Source organism: Lepidochelys kempii, chromosome 2 (genome assembly GCF_965140285.1).
Source record: "Lepidochelys kempii isolate rLepKem1 chromosome 2, rLepKem1.hap1, whole genome shotgun sequence".
Taxonomy (NCBI): domain Eukaryota; kingdom Metazoa; phylum Chordata; order Testudines; family Cheloniidae; genus Lepidochelys; species Lepidochelys kempii.
Window position 1 is genome coordinate 20,844,030 of NC_136381.1, and position 23,907 is coordinate 20,867,936.

A 23,907-nucleotide genomic window follows, 5' to 3' on the forward strand; every position below is an offset into this window, starting at 1 on the left:
GCTATGTTGGTTCTGTAGCCCCCTATCTCTGATAACAGCTGCTCAAGATTAAGGAAATAACATTAAATGTCTGGCTGGCACTTTTAACTCAACCCTCTTATATGTAGGTATAACTGCACATACAGCGTCTATCACAGGATTCCACAATGCTGGGAATTTCGCGCTTCAATAATTTACTTTTAGACAATTGTACAGGAAGGACCAGAATGTTAGAGAGAGAAATTCGGATAGATCCTACGTCAGAGGCTTCCAGCAACACCAACCAATGTGCTATTCACAGAGAATTATTTTAAGTGTAAACATTTTTGAGCTATAAGACCCATGTAAGAGACTTTGTTCTCTGCAAATTAAAATTTAAGTCAATTCTGATCTCAGACAGGCTTTGCAGCAATGAAACTTCATTGGTGTAAGTGCATTTACTACTGATTTACACGAGTTACTTCTTATTTGCACCAGACTTACAGAGATCAGAATCTCTTCCAGTGCTTTTATCACTTGGAATTTGAATTGGTGTGGGTGAATGGTTGTAAACTAATCAAAATTGCTCTGTTGTGTGTTTATATATATTTGTGGTGAATTTTCTTTAAACTGTCACTCAAGACACTGCTATTCCTGAGATCAGATGAACAATGTAAGTGAGATCAGAATTAAGCCCCATTTTTTTAGGCATAGTCATAATGAAATTATCCATTGCCTGCCTTGCACACAAATACTATAGCAGTCCCCATCTGATGGTCTGATGTAGTCGCCCCATCTCAAAAAAGACATATTGGAATTGGAAAAGGTTCAGAAAAGGGTAACAAAAATTATTAGGGGTATGGAACGGCTGCCATTTGAGGAGAGACTAATAAGACTGGGACTTTTCAGCTTGGAAAAGGCACGACTAAGGGAGAATATGATAGAGGTCTATAAAATTGTGACTGGTATGAGGAAAGTAAATAAGGAAATGTTATTTACTCCTTTTCATAACACAAGAACTAGGAGTCACCGAATGAAATGAATAGGCAGCAGATTTAAAACAAAGAAAAGGGAATATTTTTTCACACAACGCATAGTCAACCTGTGGAACTCCTTGCCAGAGGATGTTGTGAAGGCCAAAACTATAACCGGGTTCAAAAAAGAACTAGATAAATTCATGGAGAATAGGTTCATTAATGGCTGTTAGCCAGGATGAGCAGGGATGGTATCCCTAGCCTCTGTTTGCCAGAAGCTGAGAATGGGTGACAGGGGATAGATCACTTGATGATTACCTGTTCTGTTCATTCCCTCTGGGGCACCTGGCATTGGCCACTGTCGGAAAACAGGATACAGGATGAGCTAGATGGACCTTTGGTCTGACCCAGTATGGCTTTCTTATGTTCCCATCAACATATCTGAGTGCCTTATGCACATAACACTCATATGAAGCAGGAAAGTATTATCCCCATTTTACAGATGAGGAACTGAGGTATGAAGTTTATCAATGTACTTTTGAATCATATCACATCTAAAAGTTAAAGAAAGCTTTAAAGCTTTTCAAAACTCTTCTAAAAGCCACATATCAAGAGAAAACATAATTTCTGTTAATGGGTCAGATGGATACTGGATATACAAACCATAACTTTTTATCAATGATAATTACAGCACGCGCAGGTCCATCTGTGCACCATTAGAACAGTGGCTCTCCACCTTTCCAGACTACTGTAGCCCTTGCAGGAGTCTGATTTGTCTTGCATACCACAAGTTTCACCTCACTTAAAATCTACTTGCTTACAAAATCAGACATAAAAATACAAAATTGTCACAGCACACTATTACTGAAGAATTGCATGCTTTCCAATTTTTACCCTAATTATAAAATAAATCAATTACAATATATATATTGTACTTATATTTCAGTGCATATTATAGAGAGCAGTATAAACAAGTCATTGTCTGTATGAAACTTTAGTTTGTACTGCTGGACTGCTTTAGTTTAGTTTGCTAGTGCTTTTTATGTAGCCTGTTGTAAAACTAGACAAATATCTAGATGAGTTGATGTGCCCCCTGGAAGACCTCTGCGTACCCTTAGGGGTACCTGTACTGCTGGTTGAGAACCACTGCATTCCAAGACTCCCCACTCTCACCCAAACTGGAATTGCCTGTGAAATTGACCAGAACAGGGTTTGCAGTTGGGTTAACAAGCTTTTCTCTCTACTTGGGGAGCCCCATGGTAAAATTATTCCACATCAAAGGGAATTGTTTAGATCTCAAACAGCTACTTGACTTCAAATACTGACTATGTGCCAAAGCTACCTCTGGTATAAGCCACTCCCAGTGAAGTTTCTTGGTCTCTTTTTTGAACTCCTAGTTAAAAACACAGAGCCTGGGTAATCTTGAATGTACCTGAAGAAAAGATAACTGTGGTCTTATAGATGTCATTAAGGTACTAAACAGATGCCCTTGAGAAAGCTTCCCCTCCACTGTCTGAAGACTACATGGAACTCGCTTTGAAGCTTGTAAATACAATAGGCCAGATACTTAGCTCGGGTCAATCAGCGTTATTCCATTGAAGTCAATGAAGCACCATATGATTACAAGACCAAGACTGAGGATCTGGCCAGTGTCTTAATTAGGTCAAGGGATCAGTGCTGAGTCCTGTCAAGCACTCACAGGGGCTGTTTGTACGGAGGCATCCTAACTTTTGCAGGATTAGGAAGAGACTGGAGTAAGGATCCAAGTCTCATCTCTTCTCACAGTACATGGGAGAACACACCCAAAGAGGGGAAATTCAGTAGCGGAAAAGATGACAGATTCATGCTTGTTCACAAGCCTTGATGATTTTATCGTACAGCATAAAGTAATCATTTCCTTACAAGAGAATGGCTGTCTGTTTTGGACATGGCCCTGACCTTTCCACACACTTGAGACCTGGTGTGAAACTTAATCAGAAGTGCTTAATAGCAGGTGTCCAGTGTTAGGGGTTTATTCCTTCATCCGCTCACTTCCCTGGTCCTTCTCGCATGAACAGAGAGCAACAATACCCGAAGTTCAAAGGTGCAAACAATTCAATGTTTATTGGGGTGAACTTCCAGCAAGCAATGATTCCAATTTCCTTCTTTAGTGTCCCCTTTCCCAGCTCTGACACCACAGAACCTTGCCTGTGTCCCTGTTCCCATTCCCACCTTTAGCAAAACATGCTTCCAATTTCCTGCCCCTTAGCAAAACATTATTCCAGTTCCCCCTTCCTCATTCCACCTCCCTTCTTCCTGATTGACAGAAGCCTATATAGTAAAACTTGAGTTCTGCTTAGCCATACCTTTACCAATCATTTTACTGAAATTTAACTAACCAATCCTAACATATTGTAACATGATTATTTAACCATTTATATCCCACCACCTTAATTCGTTTACACCCAGCAAAATTAATTATACAGCAGACAGAAACAATCACAGAACCAGACAGTGATAATACAGACAAACAGGGAAATGGGGACTACAGTGAGCTGCAGCTCACGAAAGCTTATGCTCAAATAAATTTGTTAGTCTCTAAGGTGCCACAAGCAGTGTTGAGCTGCCAAAATCTTAACAACGGGTTCCCTCCTCACCCCACGAGGGGGTCGTTGCCCACCCCCCGTCTCCCGGGATTCCTGCTTGCTTCTCAGCCTGCCCCAGCTTCCCGCCGAACAGCTGATTCGCGGGAAGCCTGGGGTGGGGGGCGGAGAAGCAGAGCGGGGCGGCATGTTCAGGGGAGGAGGCAGAGTGGAGGTGAGCTGGGGCCAGCGTTGGGGCGGGGAGCTGCCAGTGGGTGCTCTGCACCCACCAAATTTTCCCCTTGGGTGCTCCAGAGCTGGAGCACCCATGGAGTCGGCGCTTAAGGCGCCACTTTTGGCCACCCTTTTGGCCGGTTAAATTTAGAAGCCCTTTTAGAACCAGTTGTCCCTCGCGGAACAACTGGTTCTAAAAGGGCTTCTAAATTTAACAACCAGTTTTAGCGAACTGGCTCCAGCTCACCACTGGCCACAAGTACTCCTTTTCTTTTTAAAGAAATGAGGATTTCACATCCCAGCTATTGATAAGTGAGTTCTTGCCAGACAGGATGCTATCAAACTAAGTTTCCTTTTCCATCTTCTAGGCACTTCCCTTTCTCTGGAGGCGATAGGCATTATCAGGACAGGATTGTATTCCTAACAGCCCAATAGCACCTTATTTCAATGTGACTAGGTTGGAATGTGAGGATGTGACTGGTCACTTCCCAGCTTATGGCTGCCTCTGCTGCTTAGCCAAAGGCCTTAGCCTAAGAACAGGGCCTCAGACTGTCACAGTAAGAGAAGGCCCTTACACCGGCAGACAGAGATTTTGATTCTTTCTTTTATACCTCTATAACTAGCTAAATGATAAACATACACCTAAATTCTTAAAGTATAGGCCTTTGCAGACAGGCCTGAATATCTATATCCTAACATCCAGGTCCACAGATTGCTATTTAGGGGGCAGAATCTTGATGGGAGTTAGGGGCCTAGGCACTTTTGATCATCTTTAGGTGCCTAAATACCTTTAAAAATCTGGCTGTAGATGACTAAGTGCAAATCTGAGAACGCAGGGACAGATTCTGAGCTGGAATAAGTCACATTGCTCCACTGGACCCACCAGAGCCCATTTTCAGTGGATCTGACCTTCTGTGTGGAACTGGATAGACACCAGCTGTAAATCAGGCTAAGTATGACAATTGAGTCCTCTGTGTTGAGCTTCACCTTGATTAACTCAAGTAACAGCATGTACTTCCCTTCTTTGCACTGAAATGTTCTCAAACTCCAGGGCCAAATGATTTTATGATACTGGAAACTCATCCCAATCTCATCACTGGTGGTAATGGTGGTAGAAGCCATCCCTGTAGTCTCATGTACTGCCATTCAATAATCCATTATTAACAGTTGGAGGCAGTGATCTAGGCCTTCTGATTTTTCACTTCTGAATACAGCTAATTAGTCATGATAATTAGCAGAATTATAGCTCTCTTTTCCCCATTTGGGAGTAGAATAGTCATAATCTTATCACTGCCTACTTTACACTGTATCCCCACATCCTCAAAACCGAAACCAACACCTCAATTAGAACTGAAGACCCAAGAGAGCTACAAAGGCAGAACAAAATAGTAATTTAGCGAGGCAGTTTTAACACAATTTCTGCTTGTGGTGTATAACTTGGTTAGAATGTTAAATAAGACGAGTTTGTATGATGTGGGCCCACTCCTGAAAATACTACCAGCTGGAGTACTCAGGGTAGTAAGCACTCCGCTGGGCACATTTCCAGGATCAAACCCATAGACAGCATCCTGCCGTCATTAAAGTCAAGGGCAAAACTCCCCCTGACATCAGTGGGACTGGAATCAGGCCCTTTCAGAGATGAGAAAGGACCATGAAATCTCTAAACACACCCAGACCAATATTTTGTTTTGATGGATTTTGACTGCTGAGACGTAGGGTTGCCAACTTTCTAATGGCACAAAATTGAACACCCTTGTCCCGCCCCCTCTCCCGCCCCTCTCCCAAGGCCCTGCCCCGGCCCACCCCTTCTGAGGCCTCGCACCCCGCTCACTCCATCCCCGCTCCCTCCATCGCTCACTCTCCCCAGCCCTCACTTTCACCGGGCTGGGGCAGGGGGTTGGGGTGTGGGAGGGGGTTAGGGCTCCAGCTGGAGGTGAGGGCTCTGGGGTAGGGCCAGGGATGAGAGGTTTGTGACATAGGAGGTGGCTCAGGGCTGGAGCTGGGGGTTGGGATGTGGGCTCTGGGAGGGTGTTAGGGTGCAGGAGGGAGTTCTGACCTGGGGCAAGGGGTTGGGGTGCTGGAGGAAGTTTGGGATATGGGCTTCAGCCAGGTGGCACTTACCTCAGGTGGCTCCTGGTCCACGGAACAGCAGGGCTAAGGCAGGCTCCCTGCCTGCCCTGGCTCCACGCGGCTCCTGGAAGCATCTGGCATGTCCCTGCGGCCCCTAGGCAGATGAGCCAGGGGGCTCTGCACGCTGCCCGCACCTGCAGGCGCCACCCCCGCAGCTGCCATTGACTGCGTTCCCGGCCAGTGGGAGCTGTGGAGCTGGCTCTCGGGGCAGGGCAGCGCTTGGAGCCCCCTGATCACCTCTGTGCCTAGGGTCCCCAGGGACATGCTGGATGCTTCTGGGAACCGCACAGCATCAGAGCAGGCAGGGAGTCTGCCTTAGCTTCGCTGCGCCGCTGACTGGACTTTTAGAGGCTTGGTCAGTGGTGCTGACCAGAGCTGCCAGGGTCCCTTTTTGACCAGGCGTTCCTGTTCAAAACCAGATACCTGTTAACCCTACTGAGGTGCGTTCCAAAATATGAAGGCTTTGATTCCATTTTGATTCCATTTCCCCTGTGTTATTTAGCGCCACAGTAGGGGGAAGATGCATAAGCCCCATAATGCAGACACAGCATAGACTAGCTCACTTTAAAGCAGCATGAAGGCCCTGGAGTCCAATTCACAGGTAATCCACATTTCTGACATTGTTTTCTTCTTTATAGCATCCCTCTCATCCCAACAAATTGACACATAGTCCCTCTCTTCCCCCCTTCCCCCTCCAACATGAGATTCAGGTACAATCCACCATCGACAACAAAATATTAGTGTAAGTTGGGTTTTGCTTTTCCCAACACTGCTGGGTATTCCTCCACTAACCCAAATGTCTCTTTTAGAGGTATTATGCACTGCTGGGGGTGAAGTGAACTTTTCAATGTCTTAATTTTTAAAAGATCCATAGGGGCCTCATAGAAAACTTAAAATGATTTGAGAAGTAATTTATCATGTTTCATAAATGTGCTGTATTTCTTTTCTCTCTCTGTTTACCAAAAAGCAAGGATGTGTCTATTATAAACAGGATTGCTGATTCTTTGGAGCTTATTTGCTTCTGCCCCTGATGCTTCGCTGGATGGCATGCTATACCTCTCTGCTTGTGACATCATTGTTTCCACAGCAACCAGTGCTGATGTTACAGGTGGTTATTATAAATGCAGATGCAAAATTGGGTGCAGGAGAAATTAAGAAATAAAAGAGGGCCAAATCCTGAAGGCCCGACTCAAGTTAAGCTCAGACTGAGGTCCATGTGCAAGTAAGGATTGAGTGCGAACTTGAGTCGAGCTCACACCTCCCTTGTGGGTCCTTCTGTGCATAAATGTTGCACGTCCCAGATTGGTCAGACAGCCTCTGCTGTATGGCCCTCACACCCCTTTCTTGGATCACTATAGAAGACTCTCTGCAGGGTGGAGATCAACTCCAGGGCAGGGTTTGGGGTGGGTCTGGGTTGGAAAGGTTGGTGTTCAAATGGGAGATGCACACACCTCCTCCCTACTAACCCCACAGAGAAAATCTGGAAATTAATACAACCCTCATCAGGGAGCCACTGCTTGCAGCCATAACCAGTGGAAGCTCTGACAGCGTTACTCCATTGGTGCAGAATAAATGGGCCACTCATGTGGATCTGCAGGAAACCAATTCATTCTGAGAGCAGACCCCCTTAACTCAGCCCATGGGTGGGAGGGCAAGCATGGCATGAGGGAACTCCTGTGAGATTTATATGGAAGGGTATCCCCTCCCCCGATCTCTCTATCCTCCAGTATTTCTTGGCTCTAGGGGTGAAGGGTAGGGAGTGTGACTTACCCTGAGTAGGGCAGCAGGATTTGGCCAGTGCTTCTAGGGAATTTGGATGTGCTCAGGGTGAATAGAAATGTGAACCACAGTGTAAGTTTAATAATGCAGTTCATGTTCCCCAAAGAGTCCGTTAAGGAAAACTCACACACTGCAAAGCATGTAGGCTTTAAATAATAATAGGTATTCCTCAGATAGGCACCTCCTAAAAACCAGCCACCCACCCACAAACTGCAATCAAATGGCAGCTGAAGCTACAAAATGAGTTACATTATTTACCACCAACCATTCCATATAATTATGGAAGCACAATTACTTAAACATGTTTGTGATGTAAACAACTGTGCAAATTGCATTTCTAACTGCTATGACTGTACCCACAGCATAATTAGAAGTAGATATTTATTACTCAGTATAATAATTAGAAGTAATTAACTACTATAAGTAATTAGAAATAGTAATTCATTACTTAATGTAATGAGCTGCTTTTCCTATGTGTGTTCTGGGTCTGTGTGTGAATATTTAATAGTTGATCGTTACTTCAAAAAGGCAACTGTAATTTATTCAGGACTTCCAAAGCTGCCTTGCAAATGTACTGCATCCCTCTCATGGAGGAGAGAGATTTGTCATAGCACTGAACTTAGCAATTTCCATACCATATCTCACAGAATGGTGTTTGTTCAGGAGCCAGGCATCCTCCTCTTGCAGTTCGTTTTTCCCTTGTAGGCTCTAGGAGTGGTTTGGCAGCCACCGCTGAAGGGATGGTGACAATGAAGATATCCCGCATGTTAGCGCTGAATTGTCAATTTTAGCTACGGCCCTTAATTGGTTGTGAAGCAAAAAGGGGAGTGTGACGGAATAGATTTCAGAGTAGCAGCCGTGTTAGTCTGTATTCGCAAAAAGAAAAGGAGTACTTGTGGCACCTTAGAGACTAACCAATTTATCTGAGCATAAGCTTTCGTGAGCTACAGCTCACTTCATCGGATGCATTCAGTGGAAAATACAGTGGGGAGATTTATATACATAGGGAACATGAAACAATGGGTGTTACCATTAACACTGTAAGGACAGTGATCACATAAGATGAGCTATTACCAGCAGGAGAGCGGGAGGGAGGAAGAAAACCTTTTGTAGTGATAATCAAGGTGGGCCATTTCCAACAGTTGACAAGAACATGTGAGGAACAATGGGGGGGAGAAGAAATAAACATGGGGAAATAGTTTTACTTTGTGTAATGACCCATACACTCCCAGTCTCTATTCAAGAGAAAGTTAATTGTATCCAGTTTGAAAATTAATTCCAATTCAGCAGTCTCTCGTTGGAGTCTGTTTTTGAAGTTTTTTTCTTGAAGATTTGCCACTTTTAGGTCTGTAATTGAGTGAACAGAGAGATTGAAGTGTTCTCCGGCTGATTTTTGAATGTTATAATTCTTGACGTCCGATTTGTGTCCATTCATTCTTTTACGTAGAGACTGTCCAGTTTGACTAATATACATAGCAGAGGGGCATTGCTGGCACATGATGGCATATATCACATTGGTAGATGTGCAGGTGAATGAGCCTCTGATAGTGTGGCTGATGTGATTAGGCCCTATAATGGTGTCCCCTGAATAGATATGTGGACAGAGTTGGCAAAGGGCTTTGTTGCAAGGATAGGTTCCTGGGTGTTGCAAGGATAGGTTCCTGGGTTAGTGGTTCTGTTGTGTGGTGTGTAGTTGCTGGTGAGTATTTTCAGGTTGGGGACTGTCTGTAAACAAGGACTGGCCTGTCTCCCAAGATCAATGAGAGTGATGGGTCATCCTTCAAGATAGGTTGTAGATCCTTGATGATGCGTTGGAGAGGTTTTAGTTGGGGGCTGAAGGTGATGGTTAGTGGCGTTCTGTTATTTTCTTTGTTGGGCCTGTCCTGTAGTAGGTGACTTCTGGGTACTCTTCTGGCTCTGTCTATCTGTTTCTTCACTTCAGCAGGTGGGTATTGTAGTTGTAAGAATGCTTGATAGAGATCTTGTAGGTGTTTGTCTCTGTCTGAGGGGTTGGAGCAAATGCGGTTGTACCATAGAGCTTGGCTGTAGACAATGGATCGTGTGGTGTGGTCTGGGTGAAAGCGGGAGGCATGTAGGTAGGAATAGCGGTCAGTAGCTTTCCGGTACAGGGTGGTGTTTATGTGACCATCGCTTATTAGCACTATAGTGTCAAGGAAGTGGATCTGTTGTATGGACTGGTCCAGGCTGAGGTTGATGGTGGGATGGAAATTGTTGAAATCATGGTAGAATTCCTCAAGGGCTTCTTTTCCATGGGTCCAGATGATGAAGATGTCATCAGTGTAGCACAAGTAGAGTAGGGGCATTAGGGGACGAGAGCTGAGGAAGCGTTGTTCTAAGTCAGCCATAAAAATGTTGGCATACTGTGGGGCCATGCGGGTACCCATAGCAGTGCCGCTGATTTGAAAGTATACATTGTCCCCAAATGTGGAATAGTTATGGGTGAGGACAGAGTCACAAGGTTCAGCCACCAGGTTTGCCGTGACATTATCAGGGATACTGTTCCTGACGGCTTGTAGTCCATCTTTGTGTAGAATGTTGGTGTAGAGGGCTTCTACATCCATAGTGGCCAGGACGGGTGTTTTCAGGAAGATCACCGATGGATTGTAGTTTCCTCAGGAAGTCGGTGGTGTCTCGAAGATAGCTGGGGGTGCTAGTAGCGTAGGGCCTCAGGAGGGAGTCTACATAGCCAGACAATCCTGCTGTCAGGGTGCCAATACCTGAGATGATGGGGCGTCCAGGATTTCCAGGTTTATGGATCTTGGGTAGCAGATAGAATATCCCTGGTCGGGGTTCTACTGTACCTCAGATGTTCTTGTCAACTGCTGGAAATGGCCCACCTTGATTATCACTACAAAAGGTTTTCTCCCTCTCCCCCCCCCCACTAGCTCAGTAGATCAAGTTAAGGACACTGCAGCACACACTTGAAAGACAAAGGGAAAAGCTGTTTCTTTGAAGGATCCTAGCTCCAACAAGTTGCAAGGCTTGTTTTGCCCCAGCAAGGAGCCTGAAGATCCAAAGGACACTACACGGTTATAAAGCCTTTCTCAAGGGAAGAACTGGGGAGGGGCACTTGTCAGCCACTGTCTAGGGAAGACAGGCTGACATAACGTATGCCACAACTGCAGTGAGGAGCATGCTTCTTAGGTTAGGGAGACCGACACGTGCAAACTTTGCCCAAGCTAGCATGCTAAAGCAGCAGTGTAGCTAGGATAGCATGGGCAGAGGCTCAGGCTAGCTGCCCAAGTACATATCCCCGGGCTCCAGGTGGGTTTGCACTCATGCGGCTAGTCCAAGCTGCCACCCATGGTGCCCTGGCTACACTGCTATGTTTAGTGCACTAGCTCAAGCAATACTAGTATGCGTAGGTGCCATCTTTCTGAGTTGCCGTGGGGGGGGGCTTGACACCCCGCTCCGCCCCAGGCCCCGCCCACACTCCACCTCTTCCTCCAAGCCTCCACCCCATCCTGTCTCTTCCCGCCCCCATCAGCCTCTTCCCACCCCCGCCTCCTGCACACCGCTAAACAGGCGGAAGGCGCTGGGAGGAGGGGGAGGAACTGTTTGGCGGGGCTGCCAATGGGCGGGAGGTCCTGCGGGGGAGGGAGAGGCACTGATCCATGGAGCTGCCGGTGGGTGCTGAGCACCCACTCTTTTTTTCCCATGGGTGCTCCAGTCCTGGAGCAACCATGAAGTTGGCACCTATGCTAGCATGTGTCTGTTCCCCTACTGGGAAGCATGCTCTCCAGCTCACTGTCAACATACCCAGAGAGAGCCTCTGGGAGGGAGTATAAAGAAGTCAGGTCTTCCCACATCCACTGAATGGTAAGCCTTAGCAGAAAGCTAGATCTGTGTACACACTGTTTTCCTGATTTTCTTTTTCTGAAATGCTCCTGTTCTGGGTAATTAATACTTTGCTTTAAGGAGGTTGCCTGCTCGGCCTCACTTCCTCTCCACTCTTCCCTGCTCTCTTTGGGGCAGGAACACAGCAGCAATCAGTCCCTGCAGGGAGGAGAGCCCAGGAACTGCAGCTATGGCTGCTCTCTGCAGGCTGTGTGCTCTCTCCAATCTGCCACAGACTCCTCAAAGTCTGAACACCACATCCCCTGCGCCCAAGTTTGTGGATGGTCAGTTCCAGGGCTGAAGCTGAGTGATTAGCTCCTCTCTCTGTAACAGGTGGAGCCAGAAACCCAAACCACCACAAACTTTGGAAAATCATAGAATATTAGAAGATTAGGGTTAGAAGAGACCTCAGGAGGTCATCTAGTCGAACACCCTGCTCAAAGCAGGACCAATCCCCAACTAAATCATCCCAGCCAGGGCTTTGTCAAGCCAGGCCTTAAAAACTTCTAAGGAAGGAGATTCCACCACCTCCCTAGGTAACGCATTCCAGTGCTTCACCACCCTCCTAGAGAAATAGTTTTTCCTAATATCCAACCTAGACCTCCCCCAGCAACTTGAGACCATTACTCCTCGTTCTGTCATCTGCCCCCACTGAGAACAGCCTAGCTCCATCCTCTTTGGAACCCCCCTTCAGGTAGTTGAAGGCTGCTATCAAATGCCCCCCTCACTCTTCTCTTCTGCAGACTAAATAAGCCCAGTTCCCTCAGCCTCTCCTCATAAGCAGAGGTATCCTTACCCACACGCAAAGTACGCAGCTGCGTAGGGCACCAGGAAATTTGGGGCACCAAATTTCCTGGTGCCCTGCACAGCTGCGTGCTGCTCCAGCCCCTGCTCTAGCTCTTCCCCAGGCCCCCGCCCCTGCTCTGCCCCTGCTCTGCCCCAGTCCTGCCCCCACTCCCCTGAGGACTCCAGAAGTGGCCAGGCCTGCACTCACCAGTAAGTGGAGCAACCTGGCCCCAGCCTGCTCCGCTCCCCTGGCTCCCAGCTGTGCCGCCGCCAAGTGCTGGGGGGAGGTTCCCCGCTCCCCGCAAGCCTGGGAGCCAGGGGAGCAGAGCAGGCTGGGGCCAGGTCACTCCACTTCCTGCAGGAAGTGGCCAGCCTTCCCATCCCCGTCCCCCACACAGCCCCCCCGCGGAGGCCTGTTGGGCTGTGTAGGGCACCAAAATAGCTAGGGATGGCCCTGCTCATAAGTCATGTGTTCCAGCCCCCTAATCATTTTCATTGCCCTCCGCTGGACTCTCTCAAATTTGTCCTCCTCCTTTCTGTAGTGGGGGGGGGCAAAACTGGACGCAATAGACTAGATGTGGCCTCACTAATGCCGAATAGAGGGGAATAATCACCTCCCTTGATCTGCTGGCAATGCTCCTCTAATGTAGCCTATATGCCATTAGCCTTCTTGGCAACAAGGGCCCACTGCTGACTCATATCCAGCTTCTCGTCCACTGTAATCCCCAGGTCCTTTTCTGCAGAACTGCTGCTTAGCCAGTCGGTCCCCAGCCTGTAGCAGTGCATGGGATTCTTCCGTCCGAAGAGCAGGACTCTTCACTTGTCCTTGTTGAACGTCAGATTTCTTTTGACCCAGTCCTCCAATTTGTCTAGGTCACTCTGGACCCTATCCCTACCCTCTAGCATATCTACCTCTCCCCTCAGCTTAGTGTCATTGCCAAGGGTGCAATCCATCCCATCATCCAGATAATTAATGAAGACGTTGAACAAAACCAGCCCCAGGACTGACCCCTGGGGCACTCTGCTTGATACTCAGCTGCCAACTAGACATTGAGACGTTGATCACTACCCATTGAGCCCGACAATCTAGCCAGCTTTCTATCCACCTTACAGTCCATTCATCTAATCCATACTTCTTTAACTTGCTAGCGAGAATACTGTGGGAGACCATTATCAAAAGCTTTGCTAAAGTCAAGGTATATCACATCCACCGCTTTCCCCATATCCACAGAGCCAGTTATCTCATCATAGAAGACAATCAGGTTGGTCAGGCATGACTTGCCCTTGGTGAATCCATGTTGACTGTTCCTGATCACCTTCCTCTCCTCCAAGTGCTTCAAAATGGATTGCTTGAGGACCTGCTCCATGATTTTTCCAGGGGCTGAGGTGAGGCTGATGGGTCTGTAATTCCCCACATTCTTCTTCTTTCCTTTTTTGGAAAGATGGGCACTAGATTTGCCTTTTTTCAAGCGTCTGGGATCTCCCATGATTGCCATGAGTTTTCAAAGATAATGGTCAATGGCTCTGAATCACATCAGCCAACTCCCTCAGCACCTTTGGAAGCATTAGATCTGGCCCCATGGACTTGTGCATGTCCAGCTTTTCTAAATAGTCCTTAACCTGTTCTTTCACCACTGAGGGCTGCTCACCTCCTCCCCATACTGTGCTGCCCAGTGCAGCAGTCTGGGAGCTGACCTTGCCTGTGAAGACTGAGGCAAAAAAAGCATTGAGTTCTTCAGCTTCTTCCACATCATCTGTCATTAGGTTGCCTCCCCCATTTAGTAAGGGTCCCACACTTTCCCTGACCTCCTTCTTGTTGCTAACATACCCGTAGAAACCCTTCTTGTTACCCTTTACATCCCTTGCTAGTTGCAACTCCAATTGTGGTTTGGCCTTTCTGATTACACCCCTGCATACTTGAGCAATATTTTTATACTCCTCCCTAGTTGTCTGTCTGAGTTCCACTTCTTCTAAGCTTCCTTTTTGTGTTTAAGCTCACCGAAGATTTCTCTGTTAAGCCAAGCTAGTCACCTGCCATATTTGCTGTTCTTTCTGCACACCAGCATGGTTTGTTCCTTCACCCTCAATAAGGCTTCTTCAAAATACAGCCAGTTCTCCTGGACTCCTTTCCCCCTCATATTAGCCTCCCAGGGGATCCTGCCCATCAGTTCTCTGAGAGAGTCAAAGTCTGCTTTTCTGAAGTCCAGGGTCCATATTCTGCTGCTCTTCTTTCTTCCTTTTGTCAGGATCCTGAACTCAACCATCTCATGGTCACTGCTGCCCAGGTTGTCACCCACTTCAACTTCCCCTACCAATTCTTCCCTGTGTGTGAGCAGCAGGTCAAGAGGAGCACAGCCCCTAGTTTGTTCCTCCAGCACTTGGATTAGGAAGTTGTCCCCAACTCTCTCTAAAAACTTCCTGGATTGACTGTGCACTGCTGTATTGTTCTCCCAGCAGATGTCAGGGTGACTGAAGTCCCCCATGAGAACCAGGGCCTGTGATCTGGAAACTTCTATTAGTTGTTTGCAGAAAACCTCGTCTACCTCATCCTGCTGGTCTGGTGGTCTACAGCAGACGCCCACCACAACGTCACCCTTGTTGCTTTGCCTCTAAACTTAACCCAAAGACTCTCAACAGGCTTTTCTTCAGTTTCATACTGGAGCTCTGAGCAGTCATACTGCTCTCTTATATACAGTGCAACTCGTCCACCTTTTCTCCCCTGCCTGTCCTTCCTGAACAATTTATATCCATCCATGACAGTACTCCAGTCATGTGAATTACCCCACCAAGTCTCTGTTATTCCAATCACATCATAGTTTCTTGACTGTGCCAGGACTTCCAATTCTTCCAGATTGTTTCCCAGGTTTCTTGCATTCACGTACAGGCACCTAAGATAACTAGCCAATTGCCCTACTTTCTCAGTATGAATCAGGAGGCCTCCCCTGTTAAACCCTCCTCCTTGTGTTTCCTCCCAGTATCCCACTTTCCCACTTACCTCAGGGCTTAGGTTTCCATCCCCCAGCGAACCTAGTTTAAAGCCCTCCTCACTAGGTTAGCACCCCTGCCTGTGAAGATGCTCTTCCTTCTCTTCATTAGGTGGATCCCACCTCTTCCTAGCAATCCTTCTTCCTGGAACAACATCCCATGGTCGAAGACTAAGCCCTCTCTCTGACACCACCTGCACAACCACACATTTACCTCCACAATTCGATGGTCCCTACCTGGGCCTTTTCCTTCAACAGGGAGGATGGACGAGAACACGACTTGCACCTCAAACTCCTTTATCCTTCTTCCCAGAGCCACATAGTCTGCAGCAACCTGCTCAAAGTCATTCTTGGCATATCATTGGTGCCCATGTGGAGAAGTAGGGAGGGATGCGGTCTGAGGGCTTGCTCAGTCTCGGCAAACACTCCGTCACATCCTGAATTCTAGCTCCAGGCAAGCAGCACACTTCACACGTTTCCTGGTCTGGATGGCAGATGGGTGACTCCATCCCCCTTAGGAGGGAGTTCCCGACCACCAGTACCCATCTTGGCTCTTTATTTGATTACCCAGACCTAGCACTTCTCCATGCAATACCCCCCATCCCCAGACAGACCTCCTCTGTTACACTTTCTCCACCTTTGTTTCTCATTGGATAGGTTATAGCTGACATGGGTAAAGTCACCCCTGGGAACAGAACAGGTGAAGCCCTGAAGGACACTGCCAGTGGCCCAAGCTTTCTATTGGCGAGGGATGTCTAGAGGGAGATAATGAAGACTGTCCCCTCTCCTCCAGCACCACAGCTCTGAAAACATGCAGCATTTGTGTTAAGAGACCAGTAAGGTGTTTTGAAAACCGTGCTAAATTGTAGGCTGTCACTTTACATTTCACGGGGGGTTCCTGGCTCCTGCTTGAAGGCTAAGCAGTGCTGTAGGGAAGTATCTGTTCTGAGTCTAACAGAAATCAGTTTGCAGAGAGACAGCCTAGGGTAAAGTGGTGGGAGATGTGCCTTTCTGTTTTAGGTGGCAGCCTGCTTTGTCTGTCTGTCTCTGTCTATGTCTTTGTTGTTGTACTTTATATATAGTTTTACATCTCTGGTGGTAGGTCGGGCATAGGGTTGCCAACTTTCTAATTTCTGAAAACCAGACGCTACAGCAGGAGAACTGGAACCTCCCCTGCCCCTGCTATGCCTCTTCCCCCAAAGCCACGCCCTCTGTCCCACCTCTTCCCCAAGGCTCCACCCCTGCCCCGCATCTTTCCCCAAGGCCCCACCCACTGCCCCTTCCCCGAAGACCCTTCCACTTACTCCTCAGCCTCCCTTCCCTGCTGCTCTCCCCACTTTACCTTCCTTGTCGCTCAATCCTCTCCACCTTCCTCACCCGCCCGCCCCCCCTCACACACACACACACAAACCAGCTGGGCTTCCTCTGCTCTCGGGCTAGGACAGGAGCTGCGGGTCCTGATGCGGAGCCTGCCTGCCCATGAAATGCAAATTGGAGGCGGCTCCAGCTGAGCTGGAGCTGGCATAGTAACTGGACTTTTGGTGTCCGGTCAGTACATCTGACAGGACACTGGACAGGTCCCCTTTTGACTGGGCTTTCCGGTCAAAAACCAGGACACCTGGCAACCCTAGCCAGGCACATAACAATCGGGGAGGAAGATTGGAAGCTGTCACAGACCGTAAACAGGAATCTAGATCTGAGGAGGCAGGAACTTGAAACGCCATATCTATTAACCAAGTGACTCCTAGGGATGAGAAGGAAAACTCTAGCATGGCATGTTTCCTTTGTTTGCAGCCTCTTGCTGTCTGGCTAGGAGTGATGCAGCATTCTCCACCCCACCCCACCCCCCGGCCCCCAAGAACTAGTTGCTCACATTCCACTCTTCACACGCCCCTTTTTGTATGACTGGCTGCTCATTCCACCATGACAATGAATACAGACCAACAGGTTGTGATGTTAGGGAATGAGCCATTGGGGAGGCGGAAGGGCATATGGTTAAAGGAGGGAATCTATCAGATTAAAAAAAAAACAGTTATCTTTACATTTAAAAAAAGAGAGAGAGAACAACAAATTCAAAGCCCTTCTAATGCTGAGAATGCTTTGGCAGCAGCTGGAGGACTGAGAGTTTGAAACAGAGCAACAATCTTGCTTGGAAACAATGAAAGGAGAAACTAAGGAAGCTGGTTGGCAGAAGAGAATTCTGTATCCCTTTATAGGCCCTTCTTTTAGGTTAAATAAAAAAAATCATGTTTAAAGGCTTAGAGGGTAAAGAAAACATCAGGGGGGAGGTAAAAGCATCCACCATGATGCTTTTCTTTTCTTTTTAATTTCATTTTTACTCGTTTTTGGTAACTGCAGAAAATTGGCATCTTTGCTAAAGATGCACTGGGCTCGGGGAACGTTTACAATCAGAAAAAGAGCACAAGTGTCATTTAATGGTTATGCCTGATGCTCGGAACTGCAGCTGTGTGTATGTGGTTGTCTGACATTGAAACAGAGAACTGGAATTATTGCCAGATAACAGGAGGGCAAGCATACAGATGAGTCAATATTTGTCTTTTAGGAACACCCATAGTCTCCAGTTAGGATCACAGGTCCTGTGTAATCAGTCAGTCCCTGCTTCATCAGTGCAGACACTCACGAGCTATTTGTGCTGCTCCTTACCTCTACCCTTATTTGTCTCTCACTGGCAAAGGGAAGCACTTTTATATCCCCACCTCCTTTCCCAGTATGCATTGTTTCCAAGCCTACAACTTCCAAACCACCTGGGTCCTGTGCTGGGACAGTAGCCTGGCTTACAAGGAACATCATTTCCTGTATACCATACTTCTGTGGTTTTGCAGACTACTTAACGAAGACCTGGTCTACACTTCAAAGTGAGGTTGAAGTCAGTAGCCTTGCATCAACCTATTTGTACATGTGACAGGTTTCAGAGTAACAGCCGTGTTAGTCTGTCTTCGCAAAAAGAAAAGGAGGACTTGTGGCACCTTAGAGACTAACCAATTTATTTGAGCATGAGCTTTCGTGAGCTACAGCTCACTTCATCGGATGCATACTGTGGAAAGTGTAGAAGATCTTTTATACACACAAAGCATGCTTTGGAGGTATTTTTTCATGCTTTGTGTGTATAAAAGATCTTCTACACTTTCCACAGTATGCATCCGATGAAGTGAGCTGTAGCTCACGAAAGCTTATGCTCAAATAAATTGGTTCGTCTCTAAGGTGCCACAAGTCCTCCTTTTCTTTGTACATGTGGTTACATTCCAATTTGTCACTGACCAACATAAGCGCCCCATTAAGGCAACACAGTGAAAGCATCTCCCTGAATGGTGTGGCGCCATGGTCAGCCTACTGAGATCAACCCAAATGTAGACACTGAGTGACTTGTACTGACCCAAACAGTCCTCCAGCAGCTGTCCCACAATGCCCCATTTGCTGTGACAGTGACCACTCTGGTCACAATTTTAAACTCCACTGCCCAGGGGTCACTGGGCCACATCCTTACAGAGCAGTGAGAAACAGCAAGGAAAACCACAGCTTCACGCACACCAGCCACAAGTCTCATACATCAATGTACGTGTAGCTACAATGGATTGCGTTTGTGCATTGAAATGGACAGAAATGCTTGGTGCCTTGCCAATTTTAAAGTTCCACCCTTAACTTGTTAAAAATTTGCATTACATTGCCTGTATTTTTGCAGTCTTTCTGCACTATTTTTCCCACTCAGCAAAGTTCACATTATCTTTATTAGTTCACAACAAAAATTGCAGAATGCATAGCAGTACTCAAAGCAAACAGTACTTGTACACGTACAGCAAGCACCACATAATTCATAAGTTCAAGAAAACACCCACTCACATTTGCACATGTTCAGCAACCACTACACAGTTCTTAGCAGCACCCAAAGCTCCAGGCCCGGAGAACACGACTGCAACTGACTGTTACAGTGCTCTTTCAAAGTCTCCCTCAGCCACATAGCTCCACATTGGGCTCTTGTAATGGCCCTTGTATCTCGCTGTTCAAAGTCAGCAGACAGCCACTTCCCCTCTGGCCCCCGACCCTAGCAGCAGTTTTGCCTGACAGATATTATGCAGGACACAACAGGCAGCTATAACCATGGGGATATTTTTCTTACTGAGATCCAATCAAGTGAATAATCACTGCCAGTGTCTGTTCAATCTCCACAAGCACATTCATCCATCATTCTGCACCTGCTGAGCTGTAGTTGGATATTTCTTTGGTGCTGTCCAGGTGGCTGGTGTACAGCTTCATTAGTCAGGGGAGCAAAGGGCAGGCTGGGGCCCCCAGAATCACTACTGGCATTTCAGTATCATCACACGTAATTCACCAGTCAGGAAAGAATGTCCCTGCTTGCAGTTTTCTGAACAGTCCAGTGTTCTTGAAGATGCGACTGTCATGCACCCTCTTTGACCAATCCATGTTGATATCGGTGCAATGACCCCGGTGATCCACCAACACTTGCATAACTAAAGAAACAGCCTTTTCTGTCAATGTACACTGGGCAAGGTGGGCTGGTGCCAAAATAGGGATATGTATGCCATCCATCACCCCACCGCAGCTGGGGAATCCCATTGCTGCAGATCCATCACTGTGTCCTGCACGTTGCCGAGAGTCACAGTCCTGCATGCCAGGAGATGATTAACGGGCCTACACACTTCCATGACAACAGCCCCCACTGTGGATTTTCCAACTGCAAAATGATTTCCCACTGATGGATAGCAATCTGGCATTGCCATCACCACTCACTTCTCCAGTGTCAATGGAGCTCTCATTCTGGTGTCCCTGTGCTGGAGGTCTGGGGCAAACTCAGCACACAGATCTAGGAATATGGCCTTTCACGTCCAAAAGTTTTGCAGCCACTGCTCGTTGTCCCAATGCAATAGCACCAATCAGTGCTCATTTCTCAGGCTCAGAAGCTGTGCTACATCCTTAGCAGCTGCTCCAGGAAGATGACCAACAACTTTGAATTGTCTTTTAGCAAACTGTCCTCGAACAAATCCTCATGTCCCCATTGTTGTGGTACTTCCTGCAGGTCTGCAAATCCAGGAGAATCATGAGTCCTGTATTTGCAGCATTCATGTAATTAGTGCAGAGCTCTGCAGGCTCTATGTATCTGCCAGATCTGCAAAAGTGCCACGCAGGTTTGTGGGATTTTTTTTTTAAAAGGCACAAAAATTATGGGATATGGATGGCATGATGGGATGGTGAAAATTGCATGCTGGGAACTTGCCACTAGCTCCCAGCGAGCCCCTGGGCAAGTCATTTCTATCCCACAACACATGTGAAAATTTCCCAAAAAGCACTGTGCTGGACGGCGGCACGTGGCACACTGGGATACCTACCCATGGTGCACCACAGTTTGCAGCAACACAAGCACACCTGGTGAGCATGCAGCCAGGTAGGTTACGCACATGAGCAATATACAAATTCCTCTGGCTATCTGCCGATGACTCAAGTTTGTAGTTTGGACAAAGCCAAAGTGTCACCATGATTAGCCGCCTCCTGCAGGCTTTTAAAGGAATAAAGCAAAGATCATCAATGTAGTTTTCACTTTGATGGAACTAGGCTCTTTCCCCTCTTGCCACTGGCCTTGAGAGGGAAGGAATATGGCTGGATAAAGAAGAACCTTTAGCTCCTGTGGTGCCAGCTAGAGCTTCTACTGCACCTGTTGCTTAGTTCTAACCAGACGTCCTGCAAGAGGCACAGCACAGAAGGTACAACATAAGAGAAGGGGAGGCTATATGCCCTTCTCGTCCTGGGATGCTCTGGGCACCCGAGGGTGCCCCTGTGTAGCTTAAGCAACCCTGGAGCCCTGTCTAAATTACAGCAGCCTCCCAGGTCTGCCTTATAGGAGGCCATACTGAATGGAATCTCTGCCTCCAGCCCATTTCCTAAGCCAGCTTTGTGAGGGGGTCTTAGAAGGAATAACAAGGAGTAATGGTCTCAGAACAAGGAGTAATGGTCTCAGAACGAGGAGTAATGGGCTCAAGTTACAGTGGGGGAAGTTTAGGTTGGATATTAGGAAAAACTTCACTAGGAGGGTGGTGAAGCACTGGAATGGGTTACCTAGAGAGGTGGTGGAGTCTCCTTCCTTAGAGGTTTTTAAGGTCAGGCTTGACAAAGCCCTGGCTGGGATGATTTAGTTGGGGATTGGTCCTGCTTTGAGCAGGGGGTTGGACTAGATGACCTCCTGAGGTCCCTTCCAACCCTGATATTCTATGATTCTAAGGCAGCTTTAAAGCTGTCTTCCATGGTGCCTATACTAGGGGAATCCTCTCCAGCTGGATACAGGGCTTCTAGGGCCCCTTTTACACCACTCTGGTCTTTTTAACAGGCATAGAGAGGCTGACGCAGGGTGAGGAGCTCACCCGCGGACTGCTTTTTCCCCCAGGCTTCAGGAAGTGTGGGTAATCATTCACCCAGCTTCACCCTTCTAGCAGGCAAAGCGCTTTCCCCACCTACACACCTGGGTAGGAATCTGACTGGCAAATGTTGTGTCTGTACTCAAATTTTGACAGTAGCTTTTCTTGAATGTCAGTAAGGCTGTCAGAAGCCAATGCAATATTTTTTCTTCTTTTCTTAAATAATGGGCTGTGAAGGGGTATGCTCAGCACCATCACTGCCTCATGATCGGACAGAGAGGTGGCAGATTGTCTTCCTCCCAGACATCCCCCTTTCAGACTGCTGTATCGCCCTGTGGTGGTCTGTCTTTCCAGAGACGCTGCCCTCCAGCCAGGTCACATATTCAGGAGACATATAAAGAGTCTAGCAATGTAGAAGCTTTTGGGATTAAGTGGAAGGCCTCAAAGCTCCCCATCTTGGGTTACAACTTTGCAGCCCAGACCCCTTTTATCTTCAGGGCCTTCTACCCTGAACTGGGTTCTCCACATCAGGGGTACACCTCTCTAGTTTTCCCTCTTTAGAAGTTGGTAGGGGAGCCCGGGCCCACCTTCTCCACCTGGCTTTGATCCAAGACATAATGGTAGGCAGCTAAGTCTTGCACCCTAGGGTGTTATGCAGCTGTCTCCCTGGGTCACTCCTAACTAACCCCTTCTCCTCTTGCAGGGTAAATAATCTAAAACACAAAAATAAAGTTGTAGCCTTCTGAGAGTCACATGTCCCTTCTTTATAGGCTTGGCCAGGTCACGACAGCTAGGCCTCAGGCAGCAAGTACTCTTGGGATGCTCCTTCTCAGGAACTCACAGTGCAGGTCAGCTCACCTCCACTGACTGACTGCTACTGAGCTACTCTGCTCCCCTTTTTAAGATCCTTCTCCAGCCTGTGCAGGCTTTGCAGGTGAGTTGGGGGTGGGGCCATCTGGACCCAGAGCAGCTCTTTAACCCCTTCCTTTCCCTTGATCACCCTATCACAGGTGATCAGGGAAAAATGGTTGTAAAAGGGTAGGTGGAAGTTGACTGATGGTTTTAGTCAGATTAGTTGTAAAATTGTCTTTTCTACCACTGATGACAGTCAACAGAACTATGAACTCCAAAACAAAAAAACAGCCAACTCTCGTCTTCTTGGTGGTACAGTAGAAGATGGAAATTTAGCCCTATACAGAGGACTAACACAGGGTCCACACACCAAACAAGTCCTACTCAAATACTACTCAGAAGGATCAAAGAGTTCTTCTGTGGGGGAAGATTTTCAAAGGACAAATGGGAGTTAGATACCCATCTCCCACTGAAAGTCAATGGAAGTGTGACAGAGTGTACAGGCCCCTCACTGGAGCAGAAGGGGATAAAGCAGCGCTCTCAGCAGCTGAAGCCACGCCCCCTTGACCCTTCTGGCCATGCTCCAACTGCTGCAGCAGTATAAAAGGGAGCTGCATAGCTCAGTCTGGGTGGTCTGCTGAGGAGGAAGGACATTTGGTAGGGGCTCCTGTCCAGGAGCTGTTGCTACCCTTACCTACTGGAGCTGAAGAGCTTGAGACCTGGATCAGAGGCCTGCCTCTATCAGAACCCCAGGGAGCATCCACCACTGAGGAGCCTGGAGGCCCCGATACCCTATGAACTGCTGCTGCAGGAAAGCCAGTAGGAAGTGACCCTGGGAGGGCGAGGGAGTGGTACCTCTCCCCCTCGTGAGGTCAGTGTGTTTCAGTGGGATTCCCTGCTGACCCAGTGGCAGACCGTTCTGCTGCTGTTAGGGCCCTGGGTCAGGGCATGGTGGAGTCAAGTGGGCCCGGGCCCACCTACTAGGCTGCTACACCCCTGGTGATGGATGCCAGACACTAGGCTACCCTACGCTGCCTCTGAGGGTGGCAGTATTGACTCTGGCTGCTAGGCCACCCTACCCTGCCTCCAAGGGTGATTATATTGACTCCGGCCATCGGGCCAGGCTACCCTGCAGGCGAGGGCAGCCCTATGGACTCCGGCCATCGGGCCAGGCTACCCTGCAGATGAGGGCAGCCCTATGGACTCCGGCCATTGGACTGCACAGCCCAGTAGCTGAGCACAACTATATTGACTTAACTGCTGGGCTATCACGCACGTACCCCACCCCAGGGTGATGGGGGGTACTGGCCCCGTGACAGGAAGTAAGGCAACTAACTCTCACTCCCTTCTCTGAAAATCCTCATCAGGATGCAAATGTCTTGGGCTGTCCCTCTGCACAAGGCTGAAT